General features: G+C 42.3%; 1 long non-coding RNA gene across 2 annotated transcripts in view; it reads left to right on the top strand.

The window, feature by feature from the left end:
* LOC142494484 (uncharacterized) overlaps positions 1 to 12307 on the top strand; it is a 29113-nt gene extending 16806 nt beyond the window's left edge. Inside the window, exons 1-4 of one of the 2 annotated variants that reach the window (XR_012801476.1) lie at positions 3331 to 3441; positions 3627 to 3659; positions 5107 to 5226; positions 11725 to 12307. This is a non-coding gene — a long non-coding RNA (uncharacterized LOC142494484). Of the gene's footprint in view, positions 1 to 3330; positions 3442 to 3626; positions 3660 to 5106; positions 5227 to 11724 lie in introns of those variants that run through there. The other variant, XR_012801475.1, reaches the window with a different exon arrangement.
* Positions 12308 to 12515: the final 208 nt, after the last annotated feature.

Below are 12515 nucleotides of genomic sequence, written 5' to 3' on the forward strand. Positions count from 1 at the left end.
CATTTTTAATTACAAGCTTGAAGCAGGTGTCTCTGGTGCTGAACTGTGTTCATTTCAGCTTCAGTTACCATCTTCGCCCAGAGATACTTACCCCTGTAGGGGGTGCCGATATATTTGTGCAGTTTAAAGGTCCTGATCACGCTGGCCAATAGAAAGCTGCAACGAATTACATCATGGTTTCCTATTGGCTCGCGTGACGCGGAACATTTAAAGCCCCCATTATGTTAGGCACACAGTTCCCTGGCTGCAAAGATATCAGCATCACTACCGAGGTACTGTAAGTGTCTGGGAACAGGGGGTCGCCGGAGCTGAAATTAACACAGTTCAGCTCCGGAGACTCCCTGCTTCAATCCTGTAGTCAAAAAAATATAATAATAATTCAACGCAATGCAGCCTGTTCTGCAGCTTTAAATAAGTGTACCAGATTCAGTGCAAATTTATTTCTCTATGTTATGGGATCAATTGCAACATCTTGACACATACTGTATCACTCTTTGACTTGTTAGCCTAAATAAAATATGTTGTTGTTTAAGGAATTTATTCAATACTGTATTTGATATATATATATATCTATATATATATATATATATATATATAGATATATATATATATATATAGATATATATATATATATATCTATATATATATATATATATATATATATATATATATACATACACACCTTTCACCATTATCCCCAGCATACCATTGCTTCCACTGCAGCAAGGGATTCTGGGAAATGACATGCAAATGAGCACACAATGTGTCACCTTTTGTCTGATAAACCATTGTTACATGGAGCTCATATAAGCTAATGCTCGCTGTTAACACAGCTTTAAAGCACAGCATGGGAATCAGATGCAAAGCCAGAGAAACCATTCACAGACATGTTTCAACCTTAATGGGTATCATCAGTGTGACGTTGGTTGTACTGCTGACTTTGCATTTTCAAGACTGTAGGGTTTACCATCACATTTTAAGTTATGGTGGGCGAAAAAGGCAACAAGGAACCTCCATCGTATTGCATATAGCAAATAAAAAGATCACTTGTGAGCACATTCACGTGTCTTAGGCAGGTCTGCAACCCTGCCTTACACCATTATCCCCAGCATACAGTGCTTCCACTGCAGCAAGGGATTCTGGGAAATGACATCCAAATAAGCATACAATGTGTCACCTTTTGTCTGGTATATATATATATATATACACACACACACATACACTTAGTTAAGTTATGGTGGGTAAAAAAAATTACAAAAAACCTCCACAGCAAGGCATATAGCAAATGGAAATATTACTGTATGCTCATTTGCATGTTTTAGACAGGTCTGCAACTCCGCCTTTCACCATTATCACCCAGCACACAGCACTTCCACTGCAGCAAGGGATTCTGGGAAATGACATGCAAATAAGCACACAGTGCCACCTTTTGCTTCAAAATCATAAACATGGTTCCCTATAGACTTAAGCTTGCTGCATGATCACAGCATTGAGCACAGCCAGGGTTAAGATGCATAGCCAGCAAACCCACCCACAGACCGACTGTTTCGACCTTAATGGGTCTCCTCAGTGTGGGGTTGGTTATACTGGCTATGCTTTTGCATGTGAGCATAGAGTAGTAGTTCCATTTGCTATATATATGTAACGGGTTTTCCCTCCCCCAATCGCAGATAGGGTCCCCTAGGGAAATACTACTCTGGTTACACATGGCTATAGTGTGGTGCACCTGCTGGCTTACAGGACTCCTGAGTCTCCCGCTTGATGGTATTAAGGGGAATGGCATCAGGACTAGCTTATGAGGTAATGCTGAGTTATACTCACTCATGGTACAGCGCCTCCATCTCTTCCAGACCCCCAGCGTAGTAGGGAGGAGTCTCTGAAAGAGAACCTCTATGTGCACCTTCTTCCCAAGTGACTCCACACACAGGACAGAAGCGTTCTTACTCTTTGGCATCCTTTATTAACAGCAGACATGGGCAGCCACCCATCATAGTGGCTGGTCGTCTAGCCACTCATTCTCAGGTTGCCAACCCAAAGGTGGTCCCTGGCCTTATACTCCCAGTCAAGGGCACTGAAAGCAGGTCTAGCTCTTCCCTTACTCCCTAATGAAGTAAGAGGTATAGTCTTCCACACCACTCCCTAAAGGGAGGGCCACAAACCCTGCCAGAGCCCTGACAGGTTGCTGGATAGACTCACCTCACTCAGATGGTGAGGCACACCCACTAAATTCAGGAAGTGCTGCATATTATATAGCTTCAGTAGGCACCACCCCTGTGTCACTGTTAGTGGACACAGAGCCTGATGTCACTTCCTTCACTAAATAATACACAGCATATGAAGTGAGGGCAAACCCCATGATTACTCCTGGCAAACCTGTCCTTTAACAGGGATTGTTGCACAGGAGGAGAAAGACATGTAACCCCAAATTTACACAGGGCTATATATATATATATATATATATATTGTGGCAAGATTACCGTGGTTAGTGAGGAGGCAACACAGTTCTTCTAGTGAAATAATCTTCTGATGGTTTTATTTGTCCATAAACATAACAAAACAATGGGTGCTCCTTACCTTTAAGTAAAACAAAAACATAAACAAAAGCCTATCCCCATTAGGGAAGCTAACTAAACTAGGTTAAGCCTATCTACCCGGTTGGTTAGCTAAGCTAGACCAGACCAACAATATTTGGTAATATCACTTGGCTCTTTAACTGGGAGCTTTATTCAATTCGGGAGAGCATAAGTCTGAGCAGCCTTGGTCTGTGTCCGCTCTCCTCTGTCCTCTCTCAGTGTCTGAGAGAGACTGCTGCCCTAGAGGCATTTCCTCTTCTCCTTTTTAAAGCAGGTGCGCTCACTTAATTAGGATCACCTGTGGCCTGTCTAACAAGTTTAACTCATCACATACTGGAAAGCAGGCATAATGCAGCTTCCTGCTAACATATACAGAGTCTATGACTCTGTCCCAATATATATATATATATATATATATATATATATATATATATATATATATATAAAATAACACGTGGGGATTTAACCCCCATAAGATACCAACGGCCAGTGAGTATCACAGGATCAAGAGGGTCCCCAGAGCTGAAATGAATGCGGTTCTGCTCTGGAGAGTCCCTGCTTCTTTAAATAGTAATAGGTTTCTGAGGATGAGTCTAAATTTCCACAGAATAGTAAAAAGTTGAATGTCTTATCACAGTTTCTTATCTCAAGTAAAATGTACTTCCTCGTGCAAAATATTTTAAATGACAGAGGATAATGCTCACAGTCAGTCTTACCAGCAGATCATCCTAAGGTGTTGATCATGAAATTTGACCTGTCTCTCCTTTTTATAGTATTGTGTGCTCATAGCACATCTAGTGATAATCTTACGTGCTGGACTGCTAGTGAGGTTTTGCATTTGATCCTAAACCAAAATGTTTCATTTGGGGTAATGTTCTTTTTTTAATTCGTATTAGTACAAGCAAATTATTTTCCATTCTTAATTTTTATACTAATTTGAAGAACCTAAAACTGCAGTGCCATAGAACTGGATAATCTTTTACTTAGATACTGTGATGTGTATTTGTCAGTAATGATTACAGAACTAAATGAATTGTTTTGTTTCTCTTCCAGAACATATTTGTTGCAACTCCAGTGGAAAAACATGTAAGTAAAAAAAAAAAGATCCATAAAAATGTTATACTTGCTAAGTGTAATATAAATGTTTAAGTAATAATCCCCGAAGAACAGGGCCTTACTGGCCAATAATGACCTGGCTGGAAAAGTTGAAGGCCTGAGACGAAGCCGAGGGACTTTAACCCAGTCAGGGCATTATTGGCCAGAAATGCCCTGTTCTGAGGGCATAATTACTATTATAGGCTAAATGTAGGCTAATTTTTCATAAAAAGGATACACTTTTGTAGTCATATTGATTTTTATCAGCATGATCGTCTACATTCTTATGCTTTAACTGCAAGTTTATTAAAAGGAAATTTTACATACACACATCCCCCTCTATATGCACACACATAAACAGACACACACACTGCAGCCCCCTCTATACACACAAACACACTCTGCAACCCCCTCTATATACACAAACACACTCTGCTGTCCCCCTACACACTCTGCAGCCCCCTCCTCTACACCCACAAAACACACTGCAGCCCCCCTCCTCTACACCCATAAAACACACTGCAGCCCTCCTCTAACCTCTACACTCACAAAACACACACACACACACACACACACACACACACACACACAAACACAGCAGACACAACAGACACACACCAACAAAACAGACTCTGCTGCCCCCTCTACACCCACAAAACACACCAACAGAAGACACACACACACCCCAATAAAACACTCTGCTGGCCCTCTCTAGACACAAAACAGACACACAAACCTTTCCCCTCACTCTCCTATGCGGTTCTTCCTGCAGGCAGGGTGGGGGAGGAGTTAGTGCCTTGCTGCTGCCTCCTGTCCAATCACCTCCCCTGTCTAAGAGCTAATCTCACTCTTTGTGAATGAAAACTGAAAGCTGATTGGCTGAAAAACTTGGCAGAGTGCCAAAAATTCCAGGCCATTACTCATTTGATAATGCCCAGAATTTTAACCAATCAGAGAGCAGGGATTTCAATAATGCCTGGAATTTACCAGCTTTAGCCTATAATTTAAAATAACAAATCATTGAACAACACTTTTTTTCAGTCGGATGTACCATTGATATAGGCAAAGAGAAAGAGATATGGTCAACTTTAATTATGTCACTGGCACTTCGGGGGAAATTCTGTCTGAGAAATTTTTTCATGATTAACTCTATTTATCATATACATAGTGTAGAAGTGTTATTTACAGTATGTGTTATATGCATGATGTGGCATCGCTAGGAACAGTGAGGCTGGATACATCTGTATTTCAATTAAATAATATCTAAATATATGTATATTTGTAATTATTTCTTTTCCGCCCCCTCCTTAATATATAATAACATAGATTTCTATGACTATTTATTATGATGTCAATGTCAGTAGATGTACACAATATAGCAACTGTTATAACTTCACTGTCAACAGTAAGATTATATTGACTTTTCTTTTTGCTTTAGATAGAGAAATGTACAAAGGAATTCCAGAATGGTCTAGAAAATCTGCAAAGGAAATCGCCCAGCCTTACAAAGTTAACTGCTAGCTTTGGTAGTTTTGTGACTCTTCTAAAGAACAATGGGGTAAGTTTAGGGTGACCAAATGTCCCGGTTTAGCCGGGACAGTCCCAGTTTTTTAATGTCTGTCCCGACTGCCGCACATTCTTTAAAATGTCCTGTTTTTTTGTGGCTGGCCCGGTTTTGACCATCAGAGAGGGGGGGGGGGGGCAGCAGAGAGCAAGAATGCAGGGAGGAGAGCAGAGGCGGGGTCTGAGTGGCAGAGGGTGGGGTGGGGTTAGTGTCAGCGGAGCCCCAGCAGTGAGAACTTCCGGTGTCAGGGCTCAAGATGGCTTCCCCCCCCCATGTTCCACAGTGACAGGTAGGGACACACACACACACTCACTATAGGGAGACAGACACACAGCATGGGGAGAGAGACACACACAGCATGGGGAAAGAGAGACACACAGCATGGAGAGAGAGAGAGAGAGACACACACACACACAGCATGGGGAGAGAGAGAGAGACACACACACAGCATGGGGGAGAGGGAGAAAGAGAGAGAGAGCGAGAGAAAGCAGGGGGAGAGAGAGATACTGCATGGGGAGAGAGAGTCACAGAGAATGAGAGAGACACAGTATGGGGAGAGATTGACACACAGAGAATGTGGGAGAGAGAAACACACACAGAGAATGGGGGAGAGACAGGGAATGGAGGGGAGAGAGAGACACAGAGAATGGGGGAGAGAGATACATACATAGAATGGGGGGAGAGAGACACAGTTATTGAGGGAGAGAGACACACACATACACAGAGAGAATGGGGGAGAGAGAGAGATAGGGAATGGAGGGGAGAGAGACAGAGAATGGGGGCGAGAGACACAGAGAATGGGGGTGAGAGAGACACACAGAGAATGGGGGAGAGAGACACAGAGAATGGGGGTGAGAGAGACACACAGAGAATGGGGGAGAGAGAGACAAACAGAGAATGGGGGAGAGAGAGAGAGACAGGAAATGGAGGGGAGAGAGACAGAGAATAGGTGCGAGAGAGAGACACAGAGAATGGGGAGAGAGACACAGAGAATAGGGGAGAGAGAGACACACAGAATTGGGGGGAGAGAGAGAGAGAGTGGGGAGAGAGACAGAATGGGAAGGGTGGAACAAAAATGGAGAGATGGGAGGGGGAACGGAGATGGGAGGGGGAACGAGAATGGAGGGATGGGAGGGGGCAGAGAATAGGCTGTGAGTGAGTGGGGCAGAGAGACTTAAAGGAGACATAAAGCCCAATTGATGATGTCATTTGTTTTATAAATATTTTTTTGGAATGTGTCCCGGTTTTTACTTTTGTAAATCTGGTCGCCCTAGGAAAGTTAATGTTCATATACGCAACTCTCTGTGTCTTTTTTTGACAGTCCTCCTAAGGCTACGCTTATAGTAAGTGTGGCGCGATGACGCGACAGCTTGGTCGCGATCGCTGGAAGTTATCTCAATTTTATTTTTCTAGCGATTGTAGTCTGACGTCACCATCGCCGGCACTATAAGCCTAGCCTTATATACCATTTACTGTCAATAGTACAGTATTTGCTCATAGAGTTGGAAGACAAAGCACAAGTCTTGTACAAAACCAGTGTCAGACCTATGTGCACCTTCCCAGCAGAGCAGAATTATCTGTGAATATGACATTAATTCCTCTTTTATAAGTGCAGATTATGGTGACATTATAAAGTGGCAAATGTGCAGATCCTTTTTCACACCCCCAGGTATTAACACAGAATTACATGCTTATTAAAGTTAAAGGAAGATGTATCCAAAAGTTCAAAACGTTTAGACAAATACAGTACCTATGTACTGGGCCTTTTGATCCTACTGTAGGATGTACTGTATGCCTATGTGTATATCCTATAAGCATGTGAAATGGCAACAGAATGGAGAAGTTGTAAACACAATTCAAGTCAAAGTACCAAATAAAAGAAAAGTTTGCACCATATTTGTGTGCTGTTGTGTTGAATATAAGAAGCAGTGTTTTGAATCTGGTGCAGGTTTTTAGGAGATATGCGCTCCACCAAATGTGCCACATGTCTTGCTGCTAATACTGTACAATAGAAAAAAAATGATAGGCAATAACATAGATTTTAATACATTCAATTGTAATCTGTGTCAACTTCTCTGTACTTCCTCTGACTGGCAATCATCAGATCTTAAAATGGTGCACACAGGGTAAAATGATATTCTTGATTCGATAACATAAGGTGAAAGCCCTGGTTATATGTATGTGTGTGTATGTAACGGTTAGGTAAAAACCATATTTCAATTGTCTGTCTCCAAGTCATCCCCTACTGTGTCTCTTAATTTCATTCAACTTGTAACACCTAGGCAGAGGCAGGACAACATCCTGTTTAGAAGTACCATTTGTTTTAATATGCCCCACATGTGCTAATTGAGCTGGCTGGGCTGAACTTGAGTCAGTCAGATAACTACAGACCTAGCAGCTTTTTGCTGTGTAGCAGCCCATATTTAAAGTAGCCCGTTTTAAGTAGCATGCAGTGTGGGTTTAAAAGGGAGTTGAAAAGGAGTGTACAAGTGGACAATATAACACCTACTGGTCCTGATTCCTGAATTTGAACTACTGTACGCTGGAAAGGAGGATATTATCTATCCCAGACTGCACATCTCAGAATTAAACTACTGCTGGGATGCTGCCTTTACTATTTGCTGTGACCTCACTTCTCAATGTACAGTACACACTTCTTTCTACCAGCCTCATTATGTCTAACTCTATTCATACTGTATTTCTCCATCTCTCCTTCCTTTACCACTTCTCAGTTCACATGAACTCATTTTTTACCTGTCACTAAACAGCTATACTCCCTGCAACAAAACACACCCCTACAATCATCCTCAGACTTTCTTTCCATGCTTTTCTTCCTTGCTTCTGGGGATGTATCTCCCAATCCTGGTCCCTGTCTTATTTCTACATGCTCTCGTCCTCACCTCCCACATGCAATTTCCACCTCTTCTTTAGTCAACCCCTCTAACCCCATACCCTCTCACCCTCCCTCCTCTCTCTCTTTCTCATGTGCCCTTTGGAATGCTCGCTCCCTTTCTAACAAGTTCCTCTCTGAGCATGACTTCGTTTTCTCTCATTCTCTTCTCCTATTTGCTATAACTGAGACTTGGCTCACTCAGTCTGACTCTGCTCTGGAAGCTGCCCTCTCTTATGGTGGCCTTTCTTTCTCCCACACTCTGCACACTAATGGCAGGGGTGGAGGCGCGGGGCTCCTGCTCTCCTCTATCTGCCGTTACCGAACCCTTCCTATTCCTCCCTCTCTTGCTTTTCCCTCCATTGAGGCTCACACTGTCCAGGTTTTCTCTCCTCTCCCTGCCCACGTGGTGGTCTATCGCCCACCTACCTCTACTAATCCCCTTTCTACCTTTCTCTCTCACTTTGAATCCTGGCTCTCTTTCTTTCTCTCCTCAGACTCCCCTGTTCTTCTTCTTGGGGACTTCATCTGTCACATTGATGACCCCTCTCTGCCTTAGGCTTCCCGCTTTCTCTCTCTAGCCTCTTCTTTTGGCCTTCAACAGTGGACTGCAGCCAGCACCCACAAAGATTGTCCCTACCTAGACCTGGTTTTCATTCAAATCTTTTCTCTCTCTGATTTCTCCATATCCCCCTTTACCCTCTCTGACCATCATCTCATCTCATTTTCTCTCTCTCACTTCTCCCCTTCTCTACCTTGTTTCTGCAGAGACATGCGCTCTATTAACCTACCAGATTTTGATTCCACTTTACGCTCCTCCCTCTCCTCTCTCAGCCCTGCTCCAGACCCTGACAACCTGGTCAGGAACTATAACTTTGCCCTGTCCTCCTCTTTTGATATACATACCCCATTTTCTCTCTGCCGTTCTCGCACTTCTAACCCCAGACCTTGGCTAAATTTATACACGCACATGCTGCGTTCCTGCACTCGTTCATCTGATTGCCTCTGGAGGAAATCTGACAATCTCGTAGAATTTCTTCACTACAACTTTATCCTATCCTGTTTCAAATCTGCACTCTCTCAGGCTAAACAAACCTACTTTTATTCACTAATCAACACACACAACGACTCTTCTCTGTCTTTGACTCCCTACTCAGACCACCCTCAGCTGCCTCTTCTTCTTCCTCCTCCATCTCACCTCAGGACTTTGCTGACTATTTCAAGGAAAAGGTGGAATCCATATGTCAGGACATCCCCTCTGTTGCCTCCTTCCATCCAAGGCACTTTCGGGTTTACTCAATCTAATTTATTACAGCCAATACACAACATTTCGGCCTATAGGTCTTACTCAAGTCTTGAAAAAGACCTATGGGTTGAAACGTTATGAATTGCAGTAATAAATTAGATTAAGGAAACCCGAAAGTGCCTTGTGTTGCTTCTCCCTAATATATGCATTGGATTAACTGCAGGCTATCCTTCAAACACAGGAGCACCTGTAACTGTATTGCTGTTATTTTTCTACTTATAGTGTGCAGCATCTGTCTTTACTTTTGCATCCTCCTTCTATCCCACACCTCTTCCTAACTCTCCTCCTACCTTCCTTGACTCTTTTCCACTGTCACAGAGGATGATGTGTCACTGCTGATCTCCCCTTTTCCCTCTACCACTTGCCCTCTTGACCCTATTCCCTCCCATCTCCTAAAACCTATTGCTCCTACTATAATCCCTATGCTCACACACATTTTTAACTCCTCCCTCTACTCTGGCACCTTTCCCTCCTCCTTCAAACATGCAACAGTCGTACAATTACTCAAAAACAGCAAGCTTGACCGTACCTGTCTTTCTAACTACCGTCCTCTCTCACTACTGCCTTTTGCCTCGAAACTCTTTGCACGTCTTGTATTCTCTCGCTTGCTCCATTTTCTCAACACCTATTCTCTCCTAGGCCCTCTACAATCTGGCTTCCACACTGCTCACTCCACTGAAACAGCCCTCACTAAAATAACTAATCCCCTCCATGCTGCCAAAGACAGGGGTCATTACACTCTGCTCATATTACTCGACCTCTCTGCAGCATTTGATACTGTGGACCACCCTCTTCTCCTTCACATTGTCCATATTCTTGGTATTCGTAACTAAGCTCTATCCTGGATCTCCTGTTACCTCTCCCATCATACTTTCAGTGTCTATTTTGCTAATATCTCCTTCTCTATCGATCTCTCCATGGGGGTACCCCAAGGCTCTGTCCTGAGACCTCTACTCTTTTCTCTCTACACACTATCTAGGTGACCTAATCATCCACCACACATCCCCCCACACACATCCACAACACATCCCCCCACACACATCCACCACATTCCCCCCACACAAATCCACCACACATCCCCCCACACACACCACATCCCCCCCCACACACACCACATCCCCCCACACACACACCACATCCCCCCCCACACACACACAACATCCCCCCACACCACATCCCCCCACACCACATCCCCCCACACCACATCCCCCCACACCACATCCCCCCATACATATATATATCAAGTGCAAAGATGTAATGTAACATGTTATATTACACAACTTACAAACTAAACGCTGCAAGGGGAAAAAAAGTATATTCAGTGATGTGAAAAGAATAATGTTGTAGTGATGTTTACAGAATAAATTCTTTGTTTCCAAACAGTGCTTGCAAAGCATTTGTTTATATTATCAATCCTCCTCTTATTAAGTTAGAAATCTCCAAATTCTGATTATTTTACTGGCAGCAGTTGAATTAGCAGACACTGTGGGTGCCTAGCTAGTTTTATCTATTGGCACAAGATCTACAGAGTATGCTCAAAATGCAACTCCTACCGTAGGTGAAGAATTATTTCGGCTGAGAACTTGATAAAAGCCAATTTACAGTTCTAATCATGCTGCACGAAAATGACCAGTGCAAAATATGTTCTTATACAACAACATGGCTGCATGTTTTGGAGGATGGAATGTGGTCCAGACCAGCCAAGTGCTGTGAAATTGCTAAAGGAACATTTTCACTGAGCCATCAAATGATTGATGTTTAGTTAGTATTATAATTTACATCCTTTATGATGTATGTACTGTATAGTGACATACATAAAATGGCTGTTTACAGTATAAGATAAGATCGAACAGTTTAGTTAAAGCAGCAGTTAAGAAAGTCTATTCTACTGTTTCTTAAAAATGAAGATTCTGCTGAGTATATACCGTACAGTACATGTATACATTCAGCCTTTTAAAGTTATTTTGTATAGAAAATAGTTATTTTAGAACATAGTCCCCTATACTTGTTTTAAGTGTATTCTTCCTGTTGCCACTCTGGGTCCAAGGCAAAAACATATATAGGGCATCCTTTAGCGATAATCAATTTTATGCTATAGATAATTAGTAATGGAGGCACCGACGTGGATTTTCCCATGTTAAATGTTTGCTTAATGTGCAAATGCTATTTCAGATCTCTTTATGCAATCAATGCATTTGTTTTTATATGCACAGTTCAGTAAGGCACTTGTAGTTTTATTAGGACATAGCCTTAAACTACTTTCATTATGTAATGCTTCTCATTCTGTTTCTTTCAGACCAAATGTAAAACTGAATACAAGGAAGTAAATCGTTTTTTTGAAGCACTGAGAATTTTTATGACGAGGATTAATAAGCGATGTAGTTGGACTTGACAAATTTCTACAAACATCACAACTGTGATCTTCTTCAAACCTAATAATGTTATTTTCACATAATTTATTTGAATTATTTTAAGGGTGTAATTACAAATGGTAATACCAACTGCGCTGCCTCTTCTACATACTGTAAATGGTCATATAAATAAGGTTATATTTGGCGACATAAACAACAGCAGCAGCAGCAGTTGCACCTTTGGTATTTACGGTACTGATGGTTCAAAGGCAACAACCCCAAAATATTATTCTGAATGTAGTCCTAGTCCTGTATAGCAGGGGTGCACAAACTTGGGGCGCAAGATTTTTCATGGGGGGTGCTGCGATTGCAGAGTCCCCACGCTCTTCCCCCAAGGCATTTAAATGTATGCCGGGGATCGCGTGAGGCCTCTGCAATGTCCCTCTGCAATGTAAAAGCTTCTATTAGTAGTAGGCAGACTAGTCAACTTTCACTGATTTAATGTGAGCCTCACTGATTTGGAGACAGTCTTAGTGATTTATGGAATCAGCAATGATAAAAAAAAAGTATCCATTTCTAATTAAAATACATTTTTTTTTGTCTGAAGCTGCCAAATTTGACTGATTTTGGTGCTTAGAGGTATGCATCTCTGAGTGTAGTCACAGGCAGGCTAAATATATTTTGTTTACGGCAAACACTATAAATAGGACATTAACTTGATGTGGCTTGTGCAGTT

Source organism: Ascaphus truei, chromosome 5 (assembly GCF_040206685.1).
Source record: "Ascaphus truei isolate aAscTru1 chromosome 5, aAscTru1.hap1, whole genome shotgun sequence".
Classification (NCBI taxonomy): domain Eukaryota; kingdom Metazoa; phylum Chordata; class Amphibia; order Anura; family Ascaphidae; genus Ascaphus; species Ascaphus truei.